Source organism: Sabethes cyaneus, chromosome 3, assembly GCF_943734655.1.
Source record: "Sabethes cyaneus chromosome 3, idSabCyanKW18_F2, whole genome shotgun sequence".
Lineage (NCBI taxonomy): Eukaryota > Metazoa > Arthropoda > Insecta > Diptera > Culicidae > Sabethes > Sabethes cyaneus.
The window spans coordinates 136,888,849-136,901,330 of NC_071355.1; the positions used below are offsets into that span (position 1 = coordinate 136,888,849).

At 36.6% G+C, this 12,482-nt stretch overlaps 1 protein-coding gene across 4 annotated transcripts in view; it reads left to right on the forward strand.

Moving 5' to 3' along the window:
* LOC128744736 (zinc finger protein 609) overlaps nucleotides 1-12,482 on the forward strand; it is a 67,711-nt gene that overhangs the window by 23,484 nt on the left and 31,745 nt on the right. The window contains exon 1 of one of the 4 annotated variants that reach the window (XM_053841943.1): nucleotides 1,603-2,536. The exons of the other annotated variants lie outside the window; for them this stretch is intronic. The gene's annotated coding sequence lies outside the window, so the exon portion shown is untranslated. Of the gene's footprint in view, nucleotides 1-1,602; nucleotides 2,537-12,482 lie in introns of those variants that run through there. 4 annotated transcript variants of the gene reach the window in all.

A 12,482-nucleotide genomic window follows, 5' to 3' on the forward strand; every position in this document is an offset into this window, starting at 1 on the left:
AGGATCATTATTTTCAATTTTTCAATAGTTCAACATCAAGAATCCATACTTTTCTTCATTTGGGTCAATTCTTAGAAGATTTTCCAATCGATTGGTGTAAGAATATTGAAAATCGATCGGAAAACCGCTGAGCTATTAGCGCTCAAAACCTTTCATTTTTCGTGACGCTCGCATTTTTCGATTTTTTGGAATGACACCCTATCTCAAAACTTGCCGTAAGACGTAGTCCTACGTCAATACCTGATATGATAAAATGACATCCTTTTTACGGTACGGGAGGGTATTTTCAGCAGGTTTCTAAATTCAGCCTATTCTTTCGCCAATCAAAATACGCCGACTTACAATTTTAATATGTTATATGTTACTATTTTCTCAAGACTTTAAGTAATCTACTACTTTTTATTCAAAGAACGTCAAAATCACCTGTTCTTCCACTAGGCCATAGGCCGAAAAAATAGAAGCCATCGCTTAATGGGCTGAAAATACCCTCCCGTGCCCTATAATACATTGTCTACAGATTGATCAAAAGAATTACTAATATAACAATTTTTGACAACACGGCGACTTCTCAGATATAAAAAATCGATTTTTGGCATAAATTTTGCTCTTACATTGTTCCTAAAATAAAGAAATTTTGATCGGTGAGCAAAAACCTTCGATTAATTTCTAGAAAATATTTTTAGAAAACTTGCGCACCGACTTTGACTACACAGTTTTAAGAAAAAGGCGTTCAAAGTTACGCATTCCTTCTCCAACCACTTAAAAACGTTCTTACAAATCTGGCACTAGTTTTCAAAAGGTTGCATAATGCATGCAAGAGGGTTGATTATGCGACCTTCTGAAACCAAAAATGTGCGTTTACCTCCGTAAATATTTGACAGATTGGAATGAAATTTTCTGTGTGTATACTTGAATATATGTACAATACGATAAACAAACAAAAAGAAAGAGGTTAGTCCCGGATTCAATTCAAGCTTCAAGCATTGCATTCAAGCTTCTCACGCCGAGGACCCGGGTTCAAATACCAAATTCGCAGAAATTACGATATTTCGAAAGTTCTAACTGTATCTTCATCAAGCATTGATAAGGAAAAATTAGTTAATCAAATCAAAGCTCTCCTCCTCGCTTGTGCATTTCTCATGGTCTAGATTGTAGAATTATAATTATGTATTGAACTATCAAAAATAACCATGAAATAACTTCTGATTTGTCAAATTTTAACTAAAAGTTAAAAATTTCGAGTTAAAGTTTGGACTGAGCTTTAATATTGTTTTACAAAGAGCATATTTTGTTCACATTCAAATTTATTTAACACGATCAGTCAAATATTTGATGCTTAAGCAAACAGTGTACTGGTACCTTCAGCCCACTGTGACCGATTGAAGTCGAACTCAAGAATAGCTTCTGTTGTTTAAGCGTATGGGTGCTGCAGCCGTAGCCGTTGCCGTAGCAGGCAGACGGTATTGCTAACTGAGCCGTGAATGGTGTGTAGAGTAGAGACTATAGAGAGCTCAGAGCACAATCAGAGGAACAGCTTTTACGGGTAGCCATTTTTGTTACAACACAGTTTAACGCGTCACTTTGAGTGCTGGGTTTGAAATAATAATTGATGTTTTTTCATAACATAATTTTTCAGCGATTTTCTATGCTTGCACAGTGAAATTGTTGGATTGTGTTTGATTAAAGTGCAGTCAACGAGGAACTATATAAAACTGATTTACTGAAAGGTGGTTAAAGTGTGGTAGAAAATACAAAAATTATTTAAAGTTTTCATGGGATAGAAGAAAGTCGGAAGAAAAGTTCGGTTGCATTTAGTGGCTGAATGATCCCTCGGACACCAATCCAGCAGCAGTAACACAACTTCAACGACAGAAGGGAGAGAATGAGAGTGCGAAGAATTGGAAACGCGCTACGATTGTGTTAGTGATAGAAAGAATTTTGATCAATGCGAAATGCATGAGTGTATGTGCTAAGTTATTGATGTGTTTGTGGATATAAATGGTAAATCCAAGTGATTCGGAAGTGTTTTGCGCCGAAAAGGATGTGTTTGTGACAAAGTTGTTGGTATACGTATAATATTGTCCATTGATCTGCTGAATGAGTAGTGAAATTATCGGTCGCAGCTAAATTTCAGAAAAATAAATAAAAATAAAGATGGCTCAATAAAGGGTGGTGACTGAGTGTATACCGAAATTCAAAGTGATCACTGAGAAAATAATATAAACTCGTCGATACCGAAGAAATAATGCAAATGTGATTGCATTTACTGCAATATTGTGCCCATTAACGTGATAGCAGAGCATGTTCAAATCTTTTCCCTATAGCTAAATGGTCGGTCTACAAATTGTAATAAAAAACTGATTATACTGGGGGCGTTTTAGTGCATGGAGATTTACTACAAGAACTGGAAAATGTGACCCTTCAGAAGACCTTTGTGAAATCCGTAGAACATCCTATTCTAAATAGTCTGGCTGCTTTTTTGAACACAACGGAAAGAAAAATCTATTTATCGCTTGGTGAATCTTTTAGCAAATTGGTAAGTTGCCGTTTCTTTGCCGGCAGAATTGTAACTCCGATTGGTTCCCCTGCGCGTCGTTATGTCTGTAGTGGGTCTGTAGTATAGTACCTACATTAAACGTGTTTGTGTAGCCACATAATGACAAAAGAATGCTTGCCAGTTTTTCACGCACTTATGACAAGCGAATAAAATGTACTGGTCAAGTAGGACATGTTGCCTTTTTAATCATGCATATATTAATAAGTATGTCCTCGTTAGTAATTCGAAGCAAATAATAGCGGATTAATTTTAGATAATTCTATTCAAATACCTATGGCAAATATCTGCAAATGCTGATTAAAGCATGTTGAAGTAATTATTCAAAAATTATTTTACTTATTTTATCTGGGAATGGCTTTGAATAAGGTCCTGTGTCAATCCTATCAAAGATCTTGCGTGAATCCCATATTTAAATTCTGCATGATTTTTCTTTATCCAGTTTATTGATTTAGGTGTTTTAGAGAAACAATGCTATTCAAGGGAAAACTGCGATATTTGCATTTAATCCTCTTACGGGTAAGGGCTTCAGGCCGATGAGAAAAATTGTTTCGCATTAACAATAAGAAAATGTGTTCAGAAAAGATTTTTTGATATTATCACAACATTCTGACCATGCGTTTAAGAGTTATCATCTTTCATGAACAGAAATTCAGGAAAATTCCGAAAAAAACGTTGTTCGAATATTCCTTCTTTTACAGAAAAACAACATCTAGAACAAAATGACTGGCTTCTAAGTTTCTTTTCTGTGAGGAATTTACAAGCTTTAGGTATGTCAATTTTGAAGTTAATTTGAATTTAAAAAATGTCTGAGTTAGACATGAAAAAAAAAAAAAAACTTGATATTTTTACCTGGCGCTTCTCTAGATAATTATTTTCGCATGAAAATCGAAACTTGAGCTTTTTTTGAGTGTACCTTTATTCACAAAAAATGTTCAACGCAACATTTTTACGGTGTTGCCCGTTAGATGGTTAAGATATTGTTTTGTTACACATAAAATACCCTAAAACGAAATTATGGAAAATGCAAGCAATTTTATTGTAAGCTAATAATATTAATATGATTAGGCAATTTTTGACTTCACTTGTTTGTTCACTTGTGGGGCTCATCTCTATTTATCACAGCTGTCACAAATATCTCCTAAAACTGTCGGATTGATTGAGAGTAAGGGGATGTAAGTTTTTGCAACACAAGATACACTTCCAAAAATGTGCTTAAATATTAATCAATTTCCGCATACATGCTTTAAATGACGAAGAAATGATGCCCTCAGTATTTTCATGAAAAAAAGTTATGTGGTTTTGAACAATAATATTTCTACTGCCGTAGAACTACGTCTTATCGCAGAGTGCCAATAACTTATTTGCACCGGACGGATAGCTCTTGTCGGACTTTTTAAACATAACATGGTTGCAATCATTGATTAATGATATTTAGTCAATTTCTAAAGCATTTACATTAATTTTTTTCATATCGAAAAAGGGTCTCGATTTTGGCAACATAGTTGACACGCATTTGTTGTCAAATTCGAATTCCTACTGTATTTGGAAAGTAGACAAATTTGGGGAAAAATAATTTGCTCCTAAATAATTTAACGAGAAACTAGCAGTCGTCAACTTTTTGTCGGAAAGCCCAATTTCGGAAGCAGTTTTTCGGTCCAAAAACGGGATTCTGTTTATAAAAATGTAAATACTGCATTCTTCTTGCCAATCTGAACACAGGGAATATATTTTCATGAACAGAATTTTTGTTTCAAACAAAAAAACTGCTTTTGAAATAGGCAGAATCGATGACGACTAATTTCACCTTAAATGAACAAAATATATTGTTATTATTAATTATTTTTTTAATTATGTAATATTTCAGCGTAATTTTACGCATAGGGCTTATTTTATTCATATCAACCATTAGCCATAATGCATGTCAACTATCATGAAAAAAGACATCGAAATTCAAAATTGCTCCGATTTTATTCAAATTTTGTGTAGTTATTCCTTTGCAGTACATTTTAAATCTGTATTTTTATTTGGTACTTAGGGTTCTGTTTTCTGAGTCAGTGTGGTCCCAAAATTACCATTTTTTCCATCTTTCTTTTAAAAATTTATAACATTTGATCCATTGAACCAATTTAAATGAAGTTAATACCCAGCCGAGATTCGAACATACGACGACTGGCTTATTAGACCAGCGTCTTACCTCGAGGCCAACTGGGAGGCCTCGATATATATATATATATATATATATATATATATATATATATATATATATATATATATATATCTATACCTATAAAGAAGGATTTCTGTCTGTCTGTCTGTCTGTCTGTCTGTCCTGTGTTCCTTATAGAATCAAAAACTACTGAACCAATCGGCGTGAAAACTTGCATGTAGAGGTTTTCGGGGCCAGGAAAGGTTTTAGTGATGGTTAGAGACCCCTCCCCCCACTAAGAGGGGGGGCTCCCATACAAATGAAACACAAATTTCTGCATAACTCGAGAACTAATCAAGCAAATAGAACCAAATTTGGCATGTGGGTGTTTTCGGTGACAAGAATTTATTCTAGGGTAATTTGAGACCCCTCCCCTCTTTATAAGGGGAATTATAACTCCTCTCCCCTTTAAGAGGGGGGGTTTCCATACAAATTTCCTCATAACTCGAGAACTAATCAAGCAAATGGAACCAAATTTGGCATGTGAAGGTTTTCGAGGGCAAGATAATTTTCTATGTTGAATTAGGACCCCTCCTCACTTTAAGAGGGGGGGCTCCTGAACAAATGAAATACCAATTTCCTCATAACTCGAGAACTAATCAAGCAAATGGAACCAAATTTGGCATGTGTGTGTTTTTGAAGACAAAATTTTTTTCTATGATGAATAAGAACCTCTCCCCACTTTAGGAGGGGGGGCTCCTATACAAATGAAATACAAATTTCCTCATAACTCGAGAACTAATCAAGCAAATAGAACCAAATTTGGCATGTGGGTGTTTTCGGTGACAAGAATTTATTCTATGGTAAATTGAGACCCCTCCCTCTTTATAAGGGGAATTGTAACTCCTCTCTCCTTTAAGAGGGGGGGCTTCCATACAAATTTCCTCATAACTCGAGAACTAATCAAGCAAATGGAACCAACTTTGGCATGTGAAGGTTTTCGAGGGCAAGAAAATTTTCTACGGTGAATTAGGACCCCTCCCCACTCTAAGAGGGGGGACTCCTGTACAAATGAAATACAAATTTCCTCCTAACTCGAGAACTAATCAAGCAAATAGAACAACATTTGGCATGTGGGTGTTTTTTTTGGTGACAAGAATTTATTCTATGGTGATTTGAGACCCCTCCCCTCTTTATAAGAGGAATTATAACTCCTCTCCCCTTTAAGAGGGGGGACTTCCATACAAATTTCCTCATAACTCGAGAACTAATCAAGCAAACGCAACCAAATTTGGTATGTGAAGGTTTTCGAGAGCAAGAAAATTTTCTATGGTGAATTAGGACCCCTCCCCACTTTAAGAGGGGGGGCTCCTGCACAAATGAAATACAAATTTCCTCATAACTCGAGAACTAAACAAGCGAATTGAACCAAATTTGGCATGTGTGTGTTTTTGGAGACAATTTTTTTTTCAATGATGAATTGGGACCCCTCCCCACTTTGGGAGGGGGGGTCCTATACAAACGAAATACAAATTTCCTCATAACTCGAGAACTAATCCAGCAAATGGAACCAAATTTGGCGTGTAGGTGTTTTTGGAGGCAAGAATTTTTTCTGTGATGAATTAGGACCTCTTCCCACATTAGGAGGGGGGGGCTCCAATACAAATGAAATACAAATTTCCCCAAAACTCGAGAACTAATCAAGCAAATAGAACCAAATTCGGCATGTGGAGGTTTTTGGAGGCAAAAATATTTTCTACGGTGAATTAGGATCCTTCCACACTTCAAGAGGGGGGGCTTCTACACAAATGAGATACAAATTTCCTCATAATTCGAGAACTAATCAAGCAAATGGAACCATATTTGGCATGTGGGTGTTTTTGGAGGCAACCATTTTTCCCATGATGAATTAGGACTTCTTACCTTTTTAGGAGGGGGGGGGGCTCCCATTCAAACGAAATACAAATTTGCTCATAACTTTAGAACTAATCAAGCAAATGGAACCAAATTTGGCATGTGAGAGTTTTAGATGGCAGAATTTTTTTTCTGTGGTGTATTACGACCCCTTCCCCTTTTAAGAGGGTGGGCTCCCATACAAATGAAATACAAATTTTTTTATAATTTGAGTACTAATCAAGCAAATGGAACCAAATTTAGCATGTAGGAGATTTTTGAGTCTTGAATTTATTTTATGATAGTTAGAGACCTCTCACCCCTGTGGTAGGGGGATATGGACTCGCATACAAATAAAACAGAAATTTTTGCGAAACTCAAAAACTAATCCAACTCGAGAAATTCGAGACTCTTCCATAAAACATTAATCAATAACAAGACCACAAAAGCTATCTATAGTAACACTAGATCATTCAGGACGAGCCGGTCGCGAGTGTTGCCGGTGACTCGCCGTCGGAAGCGCCGCCCACTGGGGGGCTTGCAAAACTCGAGAAGTGACAAAGATCATCCGAGATTCATGATTTATGTACAACACAGGTTAATTTGTGGCAATACGAAGTTTGTCGGGTCAGCTAGTATATATATATAAGAAGACCCGGCAAACTTCGTACTGCCACAAATTGGACTAAATATACGATATGTAAACTTCAGATGAACTCCTGCTGCGTTTTAGAAAAAGGGATATATTCTAGGTATAAGTCAAGTTTTGCCGTTGTCTAAGGAGTTCTGCGTTTCGAAACGCCGGGATTTCAGAGAATGTCTAAATTTAACAACTGTATTAAGTCATTAGTAAGAAATGCATATCGGTGTAAAAGTTGGTTTGCCAATCCCCGCAATATCATCAGTCGTATTGGTGGTAGTTGCATTGAGTCTTGTTTTAAAAACTCGGCTGGTTAAAAATAGTAATACTGGATGTTAATATACTTGTTGTAAAATTTGGTACAACGGCTAATATCGTCTGCTGCAACGTTGGAATTTCTCGATAATTTAAGGGTCAATTTTATATTCTGATATGTATTCAATATCAATAGTCATTAGATTTTTTTTTGATTCATAAATCTATTGATAAGAATTACCCAAAGGAATTGCATTGCTGAATCACGATAACTGTTATTCTCAAAACAAACTAAATTTTATTATTCCACAAAATCAATTGATCGCTGTAATGTTTCCTTTAGCAATTCACGCACTAAAACAATTTAACATAAAAGCGTCATTTTATAAATCTTTTTACTCTTCTAAAGAGTCTAATACGAAATGAAATCGACTGAAAGTTAAATACGATTTTTTTTGTTTTGATCATAGTCACTTTAACCAGCTTGGGTCATTCCTGACTTCTGCGGGGTTGGGATTTGAACCCGGGTCCTCGGCGTGAAAGGCGTGAATGCTAACCACTACGCCGGGACTGATCCCTTAAATACGATGTGTAATAGTTGCTTCGTTCACTTTTTTTTAATTTCTAAATCATATGCTCTAACTGTTGATTTATTAGCTTGATATTCAGTTAAACCGAATATGCTCATAATCCGTTAACATATGCAAAATGTATTCTTCTTTTGATGATTGGGAAGTGGCAATTTAGTGAATTTAGTGCTTAAACCTTTTGTTAACCTGCACTGGATCTTCTAGCTACGCATCCGATGTAAAAAGGATGAAAATGATTCGTGTTTGTTTCATAAATTTGATAAATGAATGAACGAATGAATGAAATTAACAAATTTTATTGTTGACGCTTTAGGCTTGAGTTTAGGTTGATTAATAAGTTGGACCTATTGAAATGGTTATTTTCTGAAATTGTAAACCCCCAAAATGTTTAAGAGCATTGTTCGATGTGGCGATTTCAATGAAGGTAACCATGTGTTTGTTTGAATACGACCACGGTGCTGCAAAAAATCGTACGATGATCATAGCAGCCAATGACATGGCGCATACAGTGCGTCACGGGTTTTATATGGAAAACTAATTTTTCGAGTTTTCCTATCTTCCCAGTAAATTTTTCAATTTTTCTCGCCGTAAAAACATAGCGGTGGTGGAAACGAACACAATAAAGAAAAGACGGCTCAAATCGGACGCTCCGTTCTCAAGTGATGCGCGGTCGAACTTTTTCACTTCCATTTTTATATATAAGATATATATATATATATATATATATATATATATATATATATATATATATATATATATATATATATATATATATATATATATATATATATATATATATATATATATATTGCATGCATTTTTCGCCTGTTCTCAAAACAAACATCCCGTTTTATGCTTCAAACAAACAAAAATCCGAGATTAGCTCAATATCGATTCAACGTTTTACAAAATTGTAACACCAGCAAAAAACGATGCATGCACCCCTCATGTAATCTTGCCATTCTGTCTGTAGGCCCAACTAACGAATCACTTTTACTAATTGGGCCGAGGTGGTGGCCCAACCAGCGAAATACGAGTAGCTAGAGTTCTAAATTGGTTTTTCAGCACGAAGTAGAAGTAGGAAACAAAACGATTGAAGTTTCGTTGCAAACCGCTTATAGTACCGAAAGTACTGTAATCAGTTCGCCGGTGCAGTATATGCAGGAAGGAATTGTTCCGTGTTAAGCGAGGCCGAGTTAAGATGTCGAGTCTTTCTAGAATCCACGGGCAGTCAATTCGGGATGTCAGAACATCTGGTACGAAGACGGCTCTAGTTACGTCCCGACGTGTTTGCAGGGTATCCAAGTTGATTAATTTGCAGCACTGTTCGTAGCTTGGTAACCGGAGCGGATCATTCCATGGTAACCTACGGAGCGCAAAGCGGCTGAACCTCCGTTGCACCGACTCTATTCGACTGGCACCGTTCTGAGGTTGGAACGAACCAAGAGTGATTTCAAGCAATAAATTTCATTGAAGTTTTTGGCAATACGCATAATGCTGCTGTTATCACTAATACCTGCAGAACTGTTGCCATATTTTAAAAACTAATGATAATAATGGCACAAATCGAAAAGAACTTTGTCAGAGCCTTGAAGATCATGTTATTTTCGTTAAATGAGTTTATTCTCTCGGGGCCAATCAACTGAAACGCGTTTTTTAAATCATTTTGATCTACCAGTACACTTGCAGAAACAATCTCGAATGCACCGGGTTCCGATCGCGATAGGATTGCCACTGTCTGTTTCGATGAAGCAATACTCAGCGACAGCAAGTGTATAATCAACAGCATCTGCGTCAAAATGGTATAGACCGCAAATCCTGCATGAATTGTCTTCCATGCAGCTAATTTAACTACCTTTTAAAGGTTTAAAAATGGCAACATCCGCTGGTTGCATAATATATGTCGCGTTTGAATATAACGCAATGATTATAATGTTTAGTTCCTTGCTTTTTTTCCTGTGTGGACACATCACTGCGACCAATATAGTTGATCTATTGTGATATCGCCCGGGTGTTTGCTGTATGACCTGCACTGCATTTCTTTTTGCTATAATCGCTGTTGAATGAGCGATATGCTTATTAAATTTTATGCGTGCTTGTGTGTATTGGGCTTTACCCTTCCTTCAAAGCTTGATCTACTTTATACACTTATTCCTCACTGCCAGTACTATCCCATATTATAGCCGTGCCTGACGTGGACTCATTCGTTCCTCTGACCAGTACACTTAACTATAGGAGGAACTTTTGTACTTTCAAGAGGCTTCAGTGGGTAAATTTAGAATTCAGCATGAAGGAAGGGTAAATGAGGGGGGGGGAGGTCTGAGAATAAATCCATGCTAAGATTCGAACCCACGACCACTCGCTTGTCAAAGCAGACTCGGTAACCTTGCGAGTACGGAGCCCCCTGGTTCCTTACTTAACTCAGCTGCCTCTATACCAGCGTGTGATGTGTGACCATCGACGGAATAAATTACAGGAAAAGAAACATTTAGTTTAACCAAGAGTGGATAAAGAATATATAAGAATGTAGGTCATATCCATCCATTCTTTATCGGATCTCCCAACACTCCAGTCTGCAAAGCTCATTAACAATTGCCTAGAGCCTAGACAATCGTTTGTCCGGCAAAATAATATCTGGAGGGAAAGCATCGAATGTAACAGTCAGTTACATTCTTCTTTAGATCAGATCGCTGAATCGTGTACACATTCTGATTACCACTGGACGCAATGACTGGATTGAAAAGAGAACTTGATGTTTCATCACCGTTGAAAATGCGGCGTGGATTTTTGACGCAGGACTACGTCAACTACTTTAATAGGGTGGCATGTTCGAAAACAAAAATGGTCGTGACACGAAAAAGTGAAAGATTTTGAACGACAATAATTCAGTCAGTTCTGTGCGGATTTTGCTGTTTTGCATGCCAATCGATTCATAAAACGTCTGCCTACTCTGTAGCTTTTACAAAAAGATGGATTTTTACAGCTAACTGCTGGAAGTTTTACATAAAGTTGAATAATCTTAGTGAATTTATATGAGCTTCCAGCCAATCACGTTTGAGCATTTTCGGGTATAAAATTGATACATGCATTGCATTTATCAAATAGATGTGAGAGTGAATTCTATCGTTTTTATAACCTTTTAGTCTAAGTATTGCTATTTTATTGAATATTGGATATTTGAGATCTCAATTCCTCAACTTTTATTTTTATGCTGAGCCCTTCCAGACAACCTGAAATGCAACACAAAACACTATCAGTTTTCGTAGCTACGTGCTGCAAAAACAGTAACAGTTTCGCGGCCTGCTGGTAGTGCATCGACACACCTTTCAGTTACGAAGATGATGGAAAGATAAAATTTGAAAAAAGGACGGACTTTCAATCCCCGTTCTAATGAAACAGAGACTACTTGATCACATAGGGTACGGGAGGGTATTTCCAGCACGCTACTAAATTCGGCAAACATTACCTTTTTTGCTGCCCTTTCCCAAATAAAAACTTTGCCGCTATATAACAATACTGAAACGAATGTAGCACTCATAAGCTTTAATGTATGATAACTATTTTCATAAAAATGTAGGTAATTTGCCAAATTTTAGTCAATAAACATCAATACCACTGCTTTTTCACTGGCACGTAATCAGACTGAAAAAAACAGCAGAAATCGCTTACGCGTATCAGCTCTTGATTGGTTTGGAAAACACACAATTATGATCACGTTTACTTATTCTAGCAACTAAACATCTGTGAATATGATGTCACAGTACAGAACAATTCTACTTCTTTTCATCATGGAAGCACACAAAAATTCCCCTCTGATATGAAAATATAAATCAATTTTCATTCACTAGCAATCTGCAGCATTTTACTTTTAATTTCAGCATATGGTGCTTTATTTACACTACTACCAAGATGTGATGCAGTTGGGCCTGAAACTCTTCTATCGTGTTGACATAGCTAGTATTTGAGTGACAACCACTTGCTTCTGGTGCGAATGCATATGTATGATATGTTGTCACTGCAAATCTAGTTATCTGTAATGAGCCGGTATCTAGGCAATACCGACACGTTATCCATCGGTCTCTCTTTTGATCTGTTTTTGAAAAGCATCTAATCCCTGTGCAGGCTATTTCGGCCGATCGGATTTAAAAAACACAGACACCACTATAGCAAATGGGCGCAATTTAGCCGCAGCGACTTCATCATTTCTCGCGACTATAACTCAAATTCAGTAGCGTTTCATTAAGACCAAAATAAACGCCGATATTCAGTAAACATTATTCTATCAACTGGTATAAAAATCTTGTCTCGAATGAATATAGTTTCAACGTAATTCCTGAATATTGTTTAGGCTACCGCTTAATGGGCTGAAAATATTCTCCCGTACCCTAATTAGTTTCTGCG